Below are 18,278 nucleotides of genomic sequence, written 5' to 3' on the forward strand. Positions count from 1 at the left end.
GGGGCGTTCCTGTGGTCAGCGCATTCTCAGCCAGGGGTCGGGGAGGGGGGCCGGGGGGAGGGTTTGCTCTGCAACTCAGTGCTTCTCAGTGGGGTCGGGGGAAGGGAGTGGTGACCCAAAGTCAGGGGCCTGTGGGTAGACAGGAGCCTAAGTAAAATTTGGGTAAGAAATGGGCAATTGTGAACACTGTGTCAAGCCAGTGTCAAATAAAACTCCAAACTTCCTAAAGGCAGACTTTCATTCAAATGAGTTCCTGCAGGGGGAGAAGGGTCTGCTGCATGAGGCACAGGGGGCTCTGCAGGAAGGGGGACATCTGACCCCAAGATCTGCAGGCGTCTCAAGAGTTGGGCAAAGAGAGTTTTTCTCTTATACAGAGGAGTAAACAACACCAGGAGGGACCAGGTGTGATGCTTGGATAGCAGATCCCTGAGGCCAGCCTGTCCTTAGGGGTCTGTCGGCTGGCTGCGGTGAGGCCAGGTCAGGGGGAAGGAGAGGAGCTGAACCAAAGTTTGGCCAACAAGCATTTGTTCTGCTTGGTCAGTGGGGGGAACAGTTCCGCTAATCACTGATGAGGTGGAGATGGGGCTTTGGGGGGACTGCGTCTGGCCTTGTCCTGGATAAACAAGGGGCCTCCGTGTGAGTCTTATCTGAGTCAGGTGGGGCACGGGGGCGGTTTCTTGCAGGCTGCTGTTTTCCAGAAGACCAAAGGGTGGGGGGTCCTTTTAGCTTCCATCGAAGTTTCCAGGAGCACAGGGCTCAGGGAGGGTTCAGCATTGTCCCCTGACACCTGTGAGCTGCCTCCTCTGGGTCCAGCTCGGCACTAATAGCTTCCCCTAATCCAGCTTCCGGTTTCAGCAAGTGTAAAATTCTGCATTCTTTCTGCCTGGTTTCTTCTCCTTAGTGAGGGTAGTAAGTATCTCAGGTCTTTGCCCTTTCCTGCTGACTTGTATTACTCTGGACCTTTGGGCCTTAACCAGAGATGCCTCTGGGGAGAAGTGTCTCAGTACAGAAAATGTTTTCTCTTCCATTAGAATTTCAGGAAATGCAGGCAGTCCCACCCCTTCATGTGAAATGGGTGGAGAGATGGATTTAAAAGATTCAGAGAAATTGTAATGACTCTTCCATGCAGGGTGCAGAGTTCTGACACTGTCTGAATCTGGTCCACTAACTGTTATTACCTGGACAACAGAGATGAATGGAAAGTCTGTGGAATGTGACCAGTGCTACTGAGACTTGCTCACTTCTGATTAGATGAGTTACAGCTTGTCATCCTGAGGGTATTAGTGAACTGATGCCTGTCTTCTGAAAGGGATGAGCAGTAACCAGTTGCTCAAACCATAAAAGTGCCCTAGAATTTCCCTCTCCTACATTATCCATGAACACAGGAGGAAGCAGTGATCCTGCAGGTTCTCATCTACACACTGAGACAGGGGTCTTTGTCTCCTGTAAATGACCCACGGTGCTTAAAGCAGGTGCATCATCTGGGGCGGGGACAAGCTGAGCCTGTGAGGGAGGTGAAGGAAGGTGCTCTGGGCCCTTGCGGCCACCCGTCCCCACCCTTGTGGCCTCCAGACCGTAGAACCACCACAGAAGGAGGTGTTTATGGCGCGAGCATGGGGTAGGGGATCCACCTGCAGAAGGGCTGGGGGTGGTTTGTCAGCTGAGGTTGTGTTGCCCTCACCTGTTTGCTGATCTTTGCTTTTGGCCTCATCCAAGGAGTTGGTGGATTGAGTGTGATGTGTGCACCCTGAGTGAGTCTGTGAAGGTCAGATGTGGGGAAGGCTCCTTGGGCTCAACTACTGCTGAGAGGGTTGATGAATTGGAGAGCTTCTCTGGGTCAGAACTTCACCTTGAGTGTTTTCTCTTGGGTGAGAATTGAGACCCAGAAGGAGGGGGCATTTCCACACTGAGAGGGGCAGCACAGGCGTGTGGAGCTCTGGCGCTTGGTCCCTCCCCCTGCCCTGGGGGCGCCCAGCCAGGCTGTGTGTCGGCAGGGGGGATCCCAGCCCTCCAGCTCAGATGGCTTTGACCTTCTGACTTGGGGTTTCCTTGTGCACCATGGGCAGCAGGCTGCTGATCTGAGTGGCTCACGCTTGGCTGCTCTTCCCTTTTGTTTCCTTGATGGAATCTTGTGCCCTGTGACTCAGTGTGTGACTACTGAAGACTTTTGTTCCGTTACTTGAAGGTGTAGATTTTTATTCCCTTGGTGGGTTGGTAGCACTTCCCAGTGAGCGACCCCCAGGGTGCCGATCGTCCTGGTCTTTTTGGTATTCTTTGCAGCTTTACACCTGTCCCTCATCACCAAGCAGCGTTTTGATTTTGCTTCTGCTGAATCTGCAATAAGTGAATATGACCCGTACCGCACCAGTAATGGCACACAGAAGGCTTCTACGTGGTTCTTGGCCCCAGTCTGTTTCACACGTGCTGGTTTCAGAGGAGGGGAGTCACCAGGTGGTATCCTCCATACAGTCCTGTGGGGCTTGGGTTGTCTCATGGTTAGTTTTGATTTATCAGCAGTGCTATTATTTATACTCCTTGATTTTTGTCTCCAAATGCCAATGCAATATAAATTTTTTACATGTGGAAGGAACATTATAGGATTGTAGATGATGGATATTTTCAAAATACTAGGAAGTGTGGATGGAGGGCTGGAGTCTAGTGTTGATTCTACGCCGTTTCCAGCACTTGGAGTATTACTGACCAGGGTTCTTGGACTTGAATCAACAGAAATTGATGAGGCTAGACAAGAAATTCCAATCAAGGCTTTACTGGGGCTCCTGCTGCAGCACGAGGGAGTGAAAACAAGTAACAGGTTTCCTTGCTCACTCTCTGAGGAGCGGGTGGGGGTGAGCTGGGTTCTCTTATATTGGATGGGGGGGGGTCTAGTCCAGCAGTTGGGCCTGAGGGGTGGCTTGGGTGGTGTGCCCACCCCCTTGGTGGTGCTATGTGCCAGGCGCATGGGCAATACCCTGCTTTTGCTTCGGACTCCTCAGAAGTGGCAGTTGGATTTTTGGTTTTTTTGTATCTTGTTATTCCTAATTTGCCCCAAGCCTGTGTGCAGTTATTTTTAGTCCCTTATAGTTTCTTTGTATTTTGCTGCTGGAGGAGATGGTTGTCCAGTTGCAGGCACTGCAGCAAAGGGTCCCAGGTTCCAGCCTGGCTCAGGAGTATCCAGCTTAAGTTTGTCCATTGTAATATGTGAAGTGGGATCTCCTTGTGATTGTATATTGGTTTTTACTGATAACCATTGGGGTTGAGCACTTCTTATAAGTGGTGGTTCATCTTCTGTGAAACAGTTTTCAGTCATTTTCTCACCTGTAATTCATTTGTATATTTACTGATTTATTATACTTTCTTTACATACTCTGGACATTCAACCTTTTTCATTTCTCGGTATGGCAAATATGTTCTCTCAGATTGTGGTTCATCAGTTCTCTCTATTCTATTTGATGGACACGTCTTAACTTTAATAGACTTGACATTCTCCATCTTCCTTTGTAGCTTACTCTATTTTTCGTCTATAAGAAAACTCCCCCGATTATCGAGTCATAATGCATTTTCCTGTAACTTCTCAATGTGTTCTACTTTCGTCTCTCATAGTTAAGTCCACAGTGAATTGGTTATTGTACATGCAGTTATAAGGAAAAAGATTTCTTATTCCCCTGTAGATATCCAGTGGTCACTGCCCCATCAAAGTGTCATCATCTGGCCCCTGCCCAGCAGCAAGTGCTCTGGCATAGATCCATGTGCTGAAAACATGTGGGTCTGTTTCAGTGCTTTGTGGTTTTTTTCCATTGGTGTATTTGTCCATCCCTCTGTTAACACCATCCTGTCCTAATCACTGCAGTTTAAGAAGTTTCAATGTCTGTTACAGAAAATCCCACCACCTTGTTCTGTAGAAAGTCTTGGCTATTTTAGAAGTTTGTCTTCCATTTCAGTTTTTAAAAGTAGTTTTTCTTAAGTTCATACAAAACAGAAACAACCCCCAGAACAAAACCCAAAGCAAACCTTCGATGGAATTGAAGATTCAATGGAATTTTCTTAAACTCTTGACCTGTTTGGGAGAAGCTGACGTCATGGTGACATCAAGTCTCCTTACTGAGAATGTGCCCATCTCTCCAATTATTTCATTTTACTGTGGTGTTGTTTGGTAACATTTTGGACTTTATCCACAAATCAGTTTATATCCTTAATTAGACATAATTTAGGACTTAAAGAAAATTAGTTTTTGTAGCAATTACTTTTAAAGGTCTAATATTTAAATTTTTTACTTTTTTTTTGGCTGCACCGTGCAACACGTGGGATCTTAGTTCCCCAACCAGGGATCGAACCCTCAACCCCTGCATTGGAAGCATGGAGTCTTAATCACTGGACTGCCAGGGAAGTCCCAAAAATTTTTACTTTTCAATTGCTTGTTTCTAGTGATTCAAAATACACCAAGATTTATTTTTATGAGTTTGTATACTGGAAACTTACTAAAAATCTGATTCTGTGATTATTTTCGTATTCTTTCGGGGCGTGACATACACAAACATTTGAGCAATGAATAAAGGTAAATGTTTTCTTCTATTACAATATTTTTTTCCTGGTGAAACTTACTCTATTAGTTTCCCCTATTAACAATTTTTTAAAATCAAGCATGTACTACAGGTCAGCATTAGAGAGATTTCTGTGTCTATTATTATTTAGAGATCAGGGTGATAAATACATTTGAATACTTGAAAAGATTCTCTGAAAAGAAACAAAACTTGAAATGTGGTTTTATGACAAACCATTTAGAAGACCTCAGTTATTAAACAACTAAAAACACAGAACACAGATTTCCCTGGTGGTCCAGCAGTTAACACTCCGCGCTTCCAATGCTGGGGATGCGGGTTCAATCCCTGGTTGGGGAACTAAGATCCCACATGCCACGCAGTGAAGGCAAAATAAATAAATTAATTAAAAGTTAAAAAAACAATAAAAACACAGAACAGAAGATAAACAGGCATTTACCAACCTCATTGTCTTCAGCACGTGACATGTGACATATTAAGGCATCGTTTGCTCCCATCCTGGTATATGCAGTTTAAGAGACAGGCTTTAAATAGGAACCAGCACTTCTGCTCAAATGCATTGGGCAGATTTGTTTTTTATATTCTCCCATTCCCCACACCCTGAAAGCTCTCATGATGAAACACATCTTGACCCAGAGCAACCCAGTGGTGTACACAGATATCTGTTTAGTAAAGAGGAGCAGTTCCCTGTTGAACAGTAGGAAGGAATGACAAGAAGATTATGTAAAAAAGTTCCAAGACTGGTATTTCAGTTGCTCTCAAGAAATTTATGCTTCAGTGATAAGGAGATAGACGGGATGAAGACTTGATTGACGATGAGATTCCACTAACATGGATCCTGCAGGGGAAGAATTGTTCATCGGTATTTTGCTCCATTGGGATGAGAGTTTGAAAAACACTTCATACGCCTTAAAAAAAAAAATCACATCCACTAGAATAAGATCATTTAACTTAATACTGATTATTATTTCCTGTATTTGTCCATTTTCAAAGCTCAACAGGCTCCATAAAGTACATAGAAGAGAGACCTACTCACCTGTTATTAAGGCAGGTGTGTGAAAATAGTGTACTAGAACTACATCTTTCATGAACTGTCAGCTTGCAACATTTATTTATTTATTTATTTATTTATGGCTGCATTGGGTCTTCGTTGCTGCATGCAGGCTTTCTCTAGTTGCGGTGAGAGGGGGCTACTCTTCATTGCAGTGTGTGGGCTTCTCACTGCAATGGCTTCTCGTTGCGGAGCATGGGCTCTAGGCACGTGGGCTTCAGTAGCTGTGGCTCACGGGCTCTAGAGCGCAGGCTCAGCAGTTGTGGCACACGGGCTTAGTTGCTCCGTGGCATGTGGGATCTTCCCGGACCAGGGCTCAAACCTGTGTCGCCTGCATTGGCAGGTGGATTCTTAAACACTGCGCCACCAGGGAAGTCCCTTGCAACATTTTTTAACCCAAGAAACATACCTAAAATTGTGTTTTGGAAAAAGCCCCTCCATACCACAAAAGAGTCATGAAGCATTTTGGGTTTTTTTGTTTTTGTTTTTTTAATAAATTTATTTATTTATTTATTTATTTATTTTTGGCTGCGTTGGGTCTTGGTTGCTGCACGTGGGCTTTCTCTAGTTGCGGCGAGCGGGGGCTACTTTTCGTTGCGGTGTGCGGGCTTCTCATTGCAGTGGCTTCTCTTGTTGCGGAGCACAGGCTCTAGGCGCGCGGGCTTCAGTAGTTGTGGCGCACGGGCTCAGCAGTTGTGACACGCAGGCTCTAGAGAGCAGGCTCAGTAGTCGTGGAGCACGGGCTTAGCTGCTCCGCAGCATGTGGGATCTTCCCGGACCAGGGCTCGAACCCATGTCCCCTGCTTTGGCAGGCGGATTCTTAAGCACTGCGCCACCAGAGAAGTCCCTCATGAAGCATTTTGAACCCAGTTTCCTTGTTGTTTTTTTTTTTTTTTAAAGATATATATATTTTTTTTTAATTTTTTTATTGCTACTTTATTTATTTATTTATTATTTATTTTTGGCTGTGTTGGGTCCTCGATTCGTGCGAGGGCTTTCTCCAGTTGCGGCAAGCGGGGGCCACTCTTCATCGCGGTGCGCGGGCCCCCCACCATCGCGGCCCCTCCCGTTGCGGGGCACAGGCTCCAGACGCGCAGGCTCAGCAGCTGTGGCTCACGGGCCCAGCCGCTCCGTGGCATGTGGGATCCTCCCAGACCAGGGCCCGAACCCGTGTCCCCTGCATTAACAGGCAGACTCTCAACCACTGCGCCACCAGGGAAGCCCTGTTTTTTTTTTAAAGATTTATTTATTACTTATTTAGTTATTTTATTTAGTTTTGGCTGCGTCAGGTCTTAGTTGCGGCATGCGGGATCTTTTGTTGCTGCTCTCGGGCTCTTCGTTGTGGCGCTTGGGCTCCTCTCTAGTTGTGACGCACAGGCTCTAGGGCGCATGAGCTCTGTAGTTTGTGGCACGTGGGCTCTAGTTGAGGCGCATGAACTTAGTAGTTGTGGCTCGTGGGCTCTAGGGCGCAGGCTCAGTAGTTGTGCCGCGTGGGCTTAGTTGCTCGCGGCATGTGGGATCTTAGTTCCCCGCCAGAGATCGAACCCGCATCCCCTGCATTGTAAGGTGGATGCTTTACCACTGGACCACCAGGGAAGACCCCCCATTTCCTTTTGATAAGACACTCTTTCCTTGCTTTCAAGTCTGAGGGCAAATCATCACATTTAGGGCCATTTGTGTTTAAAGACTTAAGAGATGATAGAAGATATATGTTGGTCTCTGCCCCTGGCTCCTGACACCCCTCTAATCTCCTGGGTGATAGAAGTGCCTTTTGTTCTAATGCGGTGACTCTGGGCTCATGGATGCCTCCTGGATGAGGTCAGGTCACTGGAAAGACAAGCCACAATAAGAAGCTTGGAACTGTCAGCCCCACCCCCCATTCTCTTAAGGGGGAAGGGCTGAAAATGGAGTTAATGACCATTCCTGCCTCTGTGATGAAACCTCCACAAAATCCCAGTTGTATGGAGTTCAGAGAGCTTTCGGGTTGGTGACCAGGGGGAGATGTGGGGAGGGTGACGCCTAGAGAGGGCATGGAAGCTCCGTGCCACTTCCCACATTCCTCACCCTACTCCTCCCTTCATCAGAATGTTCGTCTGTATCCTTTATCGCATCCTTTATTAAAGTGGTAAACGTGGGTAAGCGCTTCCCTGAGTTTTGTGAGCCACTCTGGCAAATTAATGGAACCCCAGGAGAAGGGGTCGTAGGAACCTGTGATCTATAGCTGGTAGGTCAGAAGAAGCACAGGTGACAGCCTGGTCTTGAGACTGGCGTCTGAAGTGTGTGTGTGTTCGGGGGTTGGGATCAGTCTTGAGGGACTGAGCCCTTAACCTGTGGGATCTCTCCAGGTAGAGTGTGTCAGAACTGAGTGAAAGCATGGGAAACCCAGTTGGAGTCACAGAGAATTGCCTGGTGTGGGGAGAAACTGCCACACACTGGAGACCAGAAGTGTCTGAAGTGAAGTGTTCTCTGTGAAGGTAAAGAGACACACAGGGAAGAAACACACAGTAGGGAAAACTGTTTTATTTCCCAGCACAGAAGAAGGAAAAACTAGTTTTCCCTCTACGAGGCTTCACCACATCATCAACCCAGCCCATCCCCGGGGAGGTTCTCCTTGCTGACTCCGTGTATCTGCCAGCTCTCGATTCTGGGCTTTTGAAAGTGGTTCTTTTTGTCTTTTTTCTTACTTGATGGGGCTGTGATAGGAGTTTCAACAAGGATGATAAGGCTTATGGATGGTGCAGGGTAATGGGCAGACTCTTCTCCAGGAACTGTCCTTGGCAGATACAGACAATACCTAGGTAGTGGCGGTTCCTAAATGAGCCTGGCTGACCTGCTCTGCTTTAAGCTGGCACGTGGAGGAGTCTGGGGCCATGTTTCTATTCAGGAAACCTCCATTATTAAGGTGGCTTTGGGATCACCATTTTCACTCTGTTGTATTGAAAGGAGACCAGGGACTTCCCTGGTTGACACAGTGGTTAAGAATCCACCTGCCAATGCAGGGGACACAGGTTCGAGCCCTGGTCCGGGAAGATTCCACATGCCGTGGAGCAACTAAGCCTGTGGGCCACAACTACTGAGCCTGCGCTCTAGAGCCTGCGAGCCACAGCTACTGAGCCCACATGCCACAACTACTGAAGCCCGCACGCCTAGAACCTGTGCTCCGCAACAAGAGAAGCCACTGCAGTGAGAAGCCCGCGTACCACAACGAAGAGTAGCCCCCGCTCGCCGCATCTAGAGGAAGCCCACGCGCAGCAACGAAGACCCAACGCAGCCAAGAATAAATAAATAAAATAAATAAATTTATAAAAACAAACAAACAAACAGAGTTACAGGTGTAGAAAACAAACTTATGGTTACCAGGAGGTAAGGGGAGGGAGGGATAAATTGGGAGATTGGGATTGACATATACACATTACTATAGATAAAATAGATAACTAATAAGGACCTACTGTATAGCACAGGGAACTCTACTCAATCCTCTGTAATGGCCTATATGGGAAAAGAATCTAAAAAAAGAGTGGAGATATATATATGTATAACTGATTCACTTTGCTGTACACCTGAAACTAACACAACAGTGTAAATCAACTATACTCCAATCAAAATTTTAAAAAGAAAAAAATTTTTTTTCCTTGTGACGAGAACTCTCAGGATTTACTCTCTTAGCTTTCATGTATAACATACAGCAGTGTTAATTATATTAATCATGTTGTACATTACATCCTAGTGCTTATTTAACTTGTAACTGGAAGTTTGTACCTTTTGACCACCTTATCCACTTTCCACTCCCCCAGCCCCTTGCCTCTGGTAACCACAAATCTGATCTCTTTTTCTATGAGTTTCTTTGTTTCTTGAAGTATAATTGACCTACAGCACTTTGTTAGTTCCAGTGCACGAAATAGTGATTCACTATTTCTGTACATTACAAAATGATCACCACTGTAAGTCTAGTTACCACCTGTCACCATGCAAAGATATATTATTATTGATTATATTCCCTACACTGTACATTTTATCCCAGTGAGTTATTTATTTTATAACTGGAAGTTGTTACCTTTTTAAAATTATATTTATTTACTTATTTATTTTTGGCTGTGTTGTGTCTTCGTTGCTGCACACGGGCTTTCTCTAGTTGTGGTGAGCAGGGGCTACTCTTTGTTGCGGTGCGCAGGCTTCTCACTGCAGTGGCTTCTCTTGTTGCGGAGCACGAACTCTAGGCGCATGGGCTTCAGTAGTTGTGGCTCGCGGGCTCTAGAGTGCAGGCTCGGTAGTTGTGGCGCATGGGCTTAGTTGCTCCACGGCATGTGGGATCTTCCCGGACCAGGGCTCAAACCCGTGTCCCCTGCATTGGGGCAGATTCTTAACCACTGTGCCACCAGGGAAGCCTGGAAGCTGTTACTTCTTAATCTCCCTCAACTATTTCAGTCATCCTCTCAACCCCTTCCCCTCTGGCAACTGCTATTTGTCTGTGCATCTATGACTGTGTTTTGTTATCTTTGTGCATTTGTTTTGTTTTTTAGATTCCACATATAAGTGAAATCATATGGTTTATGTCACAAATGGCAAGATTTCATTATTTTTTATGGCTGAGTAATATTCCATTATATATCTATATATCTATATATCTATATCTATATCTATATCTATCTATCTAATCTATCTATCTATCTATCTATCTATCTATCTATCTATCTATCTATCTATCTATCTATCTATATATCTCCATATCCATTCATCTGTCGGTGGACACTTAGGTGGCTTCCATATCTTGGCTATTCTAAATAATGCTTCAGTGAACATAGAGGTACCTGTATCTTTTCCAATTAGTGTTTTTTGTTTTCTTTGGAAAAATACCCAGAAGTGGAATTGCTGGATTGTGAGGTAGTTCTATTTTTAATTAAAAAACACTTTTTTTATTGGAGTATAGTTGATTTGCAATATTCTGTTAGTTTCAGGTGTACAGCAAAGTGAATCAGTTATACATATACATATGTCCACTTTTTTTAAAAGTTCTTTTCCCATATAGGCCATTACAGAGTATTGAGTAGAGTTCCCTGTACTATAGAGTATATTTTTAATTTTTTGAGGAAACTCCATACTGTTTTCCATAGCAGCTACATGAATTTACATTCCCACCAATAGTGCACAAGGGTTCCCTTTTCTCCACATCTTCACCAACACTTGTTACTTGTTTTCTTTTTGATAATAGCCATTCTGACAGATGTGAGGTGATATCTCATTGTGGTTTTGTTGAGCATTTCTCTGATGATTAGTGATGTTGAGCACCTTTTCATGTGCCTTTGGGCCTTCTGTGTGTCTTCTTTGGAAAAATGGCTGTTAAGGTCCTCTGCTTATTTTTCAACTGAGTTGTTTGTTTTTGTATGAGTTGTATGAGTTCTTTATATGTTTTAGATATCAACCCCTTACTAGACATACCATTTGCAAATGATATGTCATTTTTCCAGTCAGTAGGTTGCCTTTTCATTTTATTGGTGGTTTCCTTCACTGTGCAAAAGGTTTTTAGCTTGATGTAGTCCCATTTGTTTATTTTTGCTTTTGTTTCCCTTGCCTGAGGAGACATATCCAAAATATATTGCTAAGACATGTCCAAGAGCATCCAGCCTATGTTTTCTTCTAGAAGTTTTATGACTTCAGGTCTTATATTTAAGACTTTAATCCATTTTGAGTTTGCTTTTGTGCATGGTGTGAGAAAGTAGTCTGGTTCTATTTTTTGTTTTTTTGCATGTAGCTGTCCAGTTTTCTACTTATTAAAGAAGCTATCTTCCCCCACCCCCACCCCGTTGTATATTCTTGCCTCCTTTGTCATATATTAATTGACCAAATAAATGTGTGTTAATTTCTGGGCTTTCTATTCTGTTCCTTTGATGTATGTGTCTGTTTTTGTGCCACTGCCATACTGTTTTGATTCCTGTAGCTTTGTTGTATAGTTTGAAATCAGAGAATATGATACCTCCAGCTTCATTCTTCATTCTGAAAATTGTTTTGGTTATTTGAGGTTTTTTGTGTTCCCATACAAATTTTGGAAGTGTTTGTTCTAGTTCTGTGGAAAATGCCATTTGTATTTTAGTAGGGATTGCCTTGACTCTGTAGATTGCTTTCAGTAGTATGGTCATTTTAACAATATTTATTCTTCTAATCAATGAGAACAATAAATCTTTCCATTTGTTTGTGTCATCTTCAGTTTCATCAGTGTCTTATAGTTTTCTATGTACTGTTCTTTTACCTCCTCAGATTTATTCCCAGGTATTTTATTTTTTGTTGCAATTGTAAGTGGAATTATTCTTAATTCTCTTTCTGATAGTTTGTTGTTAGTGTTTAGATACTGAACAGATTTCTGTATACTCATTTTATATCCTGCAACTTTACTGAATTCATTTAATCTAATAGTTTTTTTTGTGTGTGTGGCATCTTTAGGATTTTCTTCGTATAGTATCAGGTCACCTGCAAACAGTGACAGTTTTACTTCTTTCTTTCCAGTTTGGATTCCGTTTATTTCTTTTTATTGTCTGATCGCTGGGGCTATGACTTCCAATAATATGTTGATTAAAAGTGGAGAGAGTGGGCATCCTTGTCTTGTTCCTGATCTTAGAGGAAATGTTTTCAGCTTTTCACCATTGAATATGATATTGGCTCTAGGTTTGTCATATATACCTTTATTATGTTGAGGTATGTTCCCTCTATACCCACTTTGTTGAGAGTTTTTATCATACACACATGTTGAATTTTGTCAAAAGCTTTTTCTGAATCTACTGAGGTGATCATATGATTTTTAATCTTCAATTTGTTAATGAGTTCTATCACATTGACTGATTTGCAGATATGGAACTATCCTTGCATCTTTGGGATAAACCCCACTTGATCATGGTGAATGATACTTTTTTTTTTTTTTTAAGATGGTGAGTTCCATATTTTTAAATTTATTTATTTATTTATTTTTGGCTGTGTTGGGTCTTTGTTTCTGTGAGGGCTTTCTCTAGTTGTGGCAAGCAGGGGCCACTCTTCATCGTGGTGCATGGGCCTCTCACTATTGTGGCCTCTTGTTGCGGAGCACAGGCTCCAGATGCACAGGCTCAGTAGTTGTGGCTCACGGGCCTAGTTGCTCCGCGGCATGTGGGATCTTCCCAGACCAAGGCTCGAACCCATGTCCCCTGCATTAGCAGGCAGATTCTCAACCACTGCACCACCAGGGAAGCCCTGAGTGATCCTTTTAACATATTGTTGATTTTGGTTTGCTAGTGTTTTGTTGAGGATTTTTGTGTCTATGTTATTAGTGATATTGGCATGTAGTTTTCTTTTTGTGTGTAGTGTCTGTCCGATTTTGGTATTAGGGTGATGCTGGCCTCATATAACGATCTGGGAAGCATTCGTTCCTCTTCAATTTGTTGGTATAGTTTGAAAAAGATAAGGATTAACTCTTCTTTAAATGATTGGTAGAATTCATCTGTGAAGGTATCTGGTCCTAGACTTCTGTTTGTCAGGAGGTTTTTGTTTGTTTGTTTTTTGTTTTTAAATTACTGATTCAATTACATTACTAGTAACTGGTCCACTCATGTCTTATATTTTTTTCTTTCTTTTTTTAAAAAAAAATATTTATTTATTTATTTGGCTGTGCCGGGTCTTAGTTGCAGAATGCAGGATCTTTGTTGTGGCATGTGGGATCTTTAGTTGCAGCATGTGGGATCTTTTAGTTGCGCATGCAGGGTCTCTAGTTGCAACACGTGGGATCTATTTTCTAGTTGCGCATGCAGGGTCTCTAGTTGCAACACGTGGGATCTATTTCACCAGGGATCGAATCCAGGCCCCCTGCATTGGGAGCATGGAGTCTTAGCCACTGGACCACCAGGGAAGTCCCTCTTATATTTCTTTCTGATTCAGTCTTGAGAGATTGCACATCTAGGAATTTATCCATTTTTTTTATTAGTGTGTAATTGTTTGTCATAATCTCTTATGATCCTTAGTATTTCTGTAGTTTTGGTTATAACTTTTCCTCTTTCTTTTTCGATTTTATTTATTTGGGCTCTCTTTTTTTTTTTCTTAATGAGTGGACCAAAGGTTCATCAATTTTGTTTATCTTTTAAAAGAAGCAGCTCTTCATTTCATTGATCTTTTTCGTTGTTTTTTTTAGTTTCTATTTCATTTATTTCTGCCCTGATCTTTATTACATCTTTCCTTTTACTAACTTTGGGTTTTGCTTGTTATTCTTTTTCTAGTTTCTTTAGGTGTAAGGTTAGATTGTTTATTTGAGGTTTTTCTTGTTTCCTGAGGTAGGATGTATCACCATGAACTTCTCTCTTAGAACTGCTTTTGCTGCATCCCATAGATTTTTGGAACATTGTGTTTCTATTTTCACTTATCTCCAGGTATCTTTTTATTTTCTCTTTGATTTTTTCAATAAACCATTAGTTGTTTAATAGCATGTTGTTTAGCCTCCACGTTTTTGTGGGGTTTTTGCTGTTCTTTTCTTATATGTATATATATAAGAATATATTTCTCATACTGTTGTGGTTGGGAAAGATGCTTGATATGATTTCATTCTTCTTAAATGTATTGAGACTCGTGGTCTAGCATGTGATGCATCCTGGAGAATGTACCATGTATACTTGAAAAGAATGTATATTCTGCTGCTCTTGGATGGAATGTTTTATATATAAAAACTATAGTATGTGTATGTGTGTGTGTATAATTTAAAGTTCATCTGACCTAATGTGTTGTTTAAAGCCATTGTTTCAGTACTGATTTTCTGTCTGGATGATCTGTCAATTGATGTATGTGGGGTGTTGAAGTCCCCTGCTATTGTGTTACTGTCAATTTCATTCTTTATGTTTGTTAATATTTGCATCATATATTTAGGTGGTCCTATGTTGGGTGCATATATATTTACAAATGTTGTATCTTCTTGTTGGATCAATACTTTTATCATTAAATAATATCCTTCTTTGTCTCTTGTTACAATCTTTGTTTTAAAGTTTGTTTTGTCTAATTATTGCTATTCCAGCTTTCTTTTTGTTTCCTTTTGTGTGGAATCCCTTTTTCCATCTCCTCACTTTTAATCTGTGTATCTTTAGATCTGAAGTGAGTCTCTATGGGCAGCATATATATGGGTCTTGGTTTTGTATCCATTCAGCCACTCTGTCTTTTCTTTTTTTAATGATTTTTTTCTCTCTAACTGATATTTCTTCATTTAAAAATTTTTTTTAAAATGTCACTAGAATGTCATTCTTTTTTGTTCATTTTGTTAATTTTTTTAAATTTTATTTTTTATACAGCAGGTTCTTATTAGTTATCTATTTTATACAAATCAGTGTATATATGTCAATCCCAATCTCCCAGTTCGTCTCACCATCCCCCCCACCACCACTTTCCCCCCTTGGTGTCCATACGTTTGTTCTCTACATCTGTGTCTCTATTTCTGCCTTGCAAACGGGTTCATCTGTACCATTTTTCTAGATTCGACATATATGTGTTAATATATGCTATTTGTTTTTCTCTTTCTGACTTACTTCACTCTGTATGACAGTCTCTAGGTCCATCCAAGTCTCCACAGATGACTCAATTTCGTTCCTTTTTATGGCTGAATAATATTCCACTGTATATATGTACCATATCTTCTTTATTCATTGGTCTGTCAATGGGCATTTAGGGTGCTTCCATGACCTGGCTATTGTAAATAGTGCTGCAATGGACATTGGGGTGCATGTATATGCCCAGTAGTGGGATTGCTGGGTCATATGGTAATTCTTTTTTCAGTTTTTTTCAGTTTTTTAAGGAACCTCCATACTGTTCTCCATAGTGGCTGTATCAATTTACCTTCCCACCAACAGTGCAAGAAGGTTCCCTTTTCTCCACACTCTCTCCAGCATTTGTTTGTAGATTTTCTGATGATGGCCATTCTGACTGGCGTGAGATGATATCTCATTGTAGTTTTGATTTGCATTTCTCTAATGATTAGTGATGTTGAGCATCCTTTCATGTGTTTGTTGGCAATCTGTATATCTTCTTTGGAGAAATGTCTATTTAGGTCTTCTGCCCATTTTTGGATTGGGTTGTTTGTTTTTTTGATATTGAGCTGCATGATCTGCTTGTATATTTTGGAGATTAATCCTTTGTCAGTTGCTTCATTTACAAATATTTTCTCCCATTCTGAGGGTTGTCTTTTCGTCTTGTTTATGGTTTCCTTTGCTGTGCAAAAGCTTTTAAGTTTCATTAGGTCCCATTTGTTTTTATTTGGTTTTATTTCCATTTCTCTAGGAGGTGGGTCAAAAAGGATCTTGCTGTGATTTATGTCATAGAGTGTTCTTCCTATGTTTTCCTCTAAGAGTTTTATGGTGTCTGACCTTACATTTAGATTTCTAATCCCATTTTGAGTTTATTTTTGTGTTTGGAGTTAGGGAGTGTTCTAATTTCATTCTTTTACGTGTAGCTGTTCAGTTTTGCCAGCACCACTTATTGAAGAGGCTGTCTTTTTTCCATTGTATATTCTTGCCTTCTTTATCAAAGATAAGGTTACCATATGTGCATGGGTTTATCTCTGGGCTTTCTATCCTGTTCCATTGATCTGTATTTCTGTTTTTATGCCAATACCATATTGTCTTGATTACTGTAGCTTTGTAGTATAGTCTGAAGTCAGGGAGTCTGATTCCTCCAGCTCCGTTTTTTCCCTTCAAGTTTGCTTTGGCTATTGGGGGTCTTTTGTGTCTCCATACAAATCTTAAGATTTTTTGTTCTGGTTCTATAAAAAATGCCATTGGTAATTTGATAGGGATTGCATTGAATCTGTAGATTGCTTTGAGTAGTATAGTCATTTTCACAATATTGATTCTCCCAATCCAAGAACATGGTATATCTCTCCATGTGTTTGTGTCATCTTTGATTTCTTTCATCAGTGTCTTATAGTTTTCTGAGTACAGGTCTTTTACCTTCTTAGGTAAGTTTATTTCTAGTTATTTTTTCTTTTTGTTGCAGTGGTGAATAGGATTGTTTCCTTAATTTCTCTTTCTGATCTTTCGTTGTTAGTGTATAGAAAAGCAAGAGATTTCTGTGCATTAATTTTCCTGCAACTTTACCAAATTCACTGATTAGCTCTAGTAGTTTTCTGGTGGCATCTTTAGAATTTTCTATGTATAGTATCATGTGATCTGTGAACGGTGACACTTGTACTTCTTCTTTTCCAATTTGTATTCCTTTTATTCCTTTTTGTTCTCTCATTGCCATGGCTAGGACTTCCAAAAGTATGTTGAATAATAGTGGCAAGAGTGGGCAGACTTGTCTTGTTCCTGATCTTAGAGGAAATGCTTTCAGTTTTTCACCATTGAGGATGATGTTTGCTGTGGGTTTGTCATATATGGCCTTTATTATGTTGAGGTAGGTTCCCTCTATGCCCATTTTCTGGAGAGTTCTTATCATAAATGGGTGTTGAATTTTGTCAGAAGCTTTTTCTGCATCTATTGAAATGATCATATGGTTTTTATTCTTCAATTTGTTAATATAGTGTATCACATTGATTGATTTGCATATATTGAAGAATCCTTGCATCCCTGGGATAAATCCCACTTGATCATGGTGTGTGATTCTTTTAATGTGTTGTTGGACTCTGTTTGCTAGTATTTTGTTGAGGATTTTTGCATCTGTATTCATCAGTGATGTTGGTCTGTAATTTTCTTTTTTGTAGTATCTCTGCCTGGTTTTGGTATCAGGGTGATGGTGGCCTTGTAGAATGAATTTGGGAGTGTTCCTTCCTCTGCAGTTTTTTGGAAGAGTTTGAGAACGATGGGTGTTAGCTCTTTTCTAAATGTTTGGTAGAATTCACCTGTGAAGCCATCTGGTCCTGGACTTTTGTTTGTTGGAAGATATTTAATCACAGTTTCAATTTCATTACTTGTTATTGGTCTGTTTATATTTTCTACTTCTTCCTGGTTCAGTCTTGGAAGGTTATATCTTTCTAAGAATTTTTTTTTTTTTTTTGGCTGTGTTGGGGCTTCGTTGCTGCGCACGGCCTTTCTCTAGTTGGGGCGAGCAGGGGCTACTCTTCGTTGCGGTGCGCAGGCTTCTCATTGTAGTGGCTTCTCGTGGAGCACAGGCTCTAGGCCTGCGGACTTCAGTAGTTGTGGCATGCGGGCTCAGTAGTTGTGGCTCACGGGCTCTAGAGCACAGGCTCAGTAGTTGTGGCGCATGGGCTTAGTTGCTCTGCGGCATGTGGGATCTTCCTGGACCAGGGCTCAAACCCGTGTCCCCTGCATTGGCAGGCGGATTGTCAACCACTGCACCACTAGGGAAGCCCCTCTTTCTAAGAATTTGTCCATTTCTTCCAGGTTGTCCATTTTATTGGCATAGAATTGCTTGTAGTAGTCTGTTATGATGCTTTGTGTTTCTGCAGTGTCTGTTGTAACTTGTGTTTCATTTCTAATTTTATTGATATGAGTCCTCGCCCTCTTTTTTTCATGAGTCTGGCTAAAGGTTTATCAATTTTGTTTATCTTCTCAAAGAACCAGCTTTTAGTTCTGTTGATCTTTGCTATTGTTTTCTTTGTTTCTATTTCATTTATTTCTGCTCTGATCTTTATGATTTCTTTCTTTCTATTAACTTTGAGTTTTGTTTGTTCTTCTTTCTCTAGTTCCCTTAGGTGTAAGGTTAGGTTATTTATTTGAGATTTT

At 41.5% G+C, this 18,278-nt stretch overlaps 1 protein-coding gene across 2 annotated transcripts in view; it reads left to right on the plus strand.

Moving 5' to 3' along the window:
• Window positions 1-18,278, plus strand: part of LOC102999032 (zinc finger protein 77-like) — a 33,989-nt gene that overhangs the window by 922 nt on the left and 14,789 nt on the right. The gene's annotated exons all lie outside the window — the stretch shown is intronic.

Source organism: Balaenoptera acutorostrata, chromosome 2 (assembly GCF_949987535.1).
Source record: "Balaenoptera acutorostrata chromosome 2, mBalAcu1.1, whole genome shotgun sequence".
NCBI lineage: Eukaryota > Metazoa > Chordata > Mammalia > Artiodactyla > Balaenopteridae > Balaenoptera > Balaenoptera acutorostrata.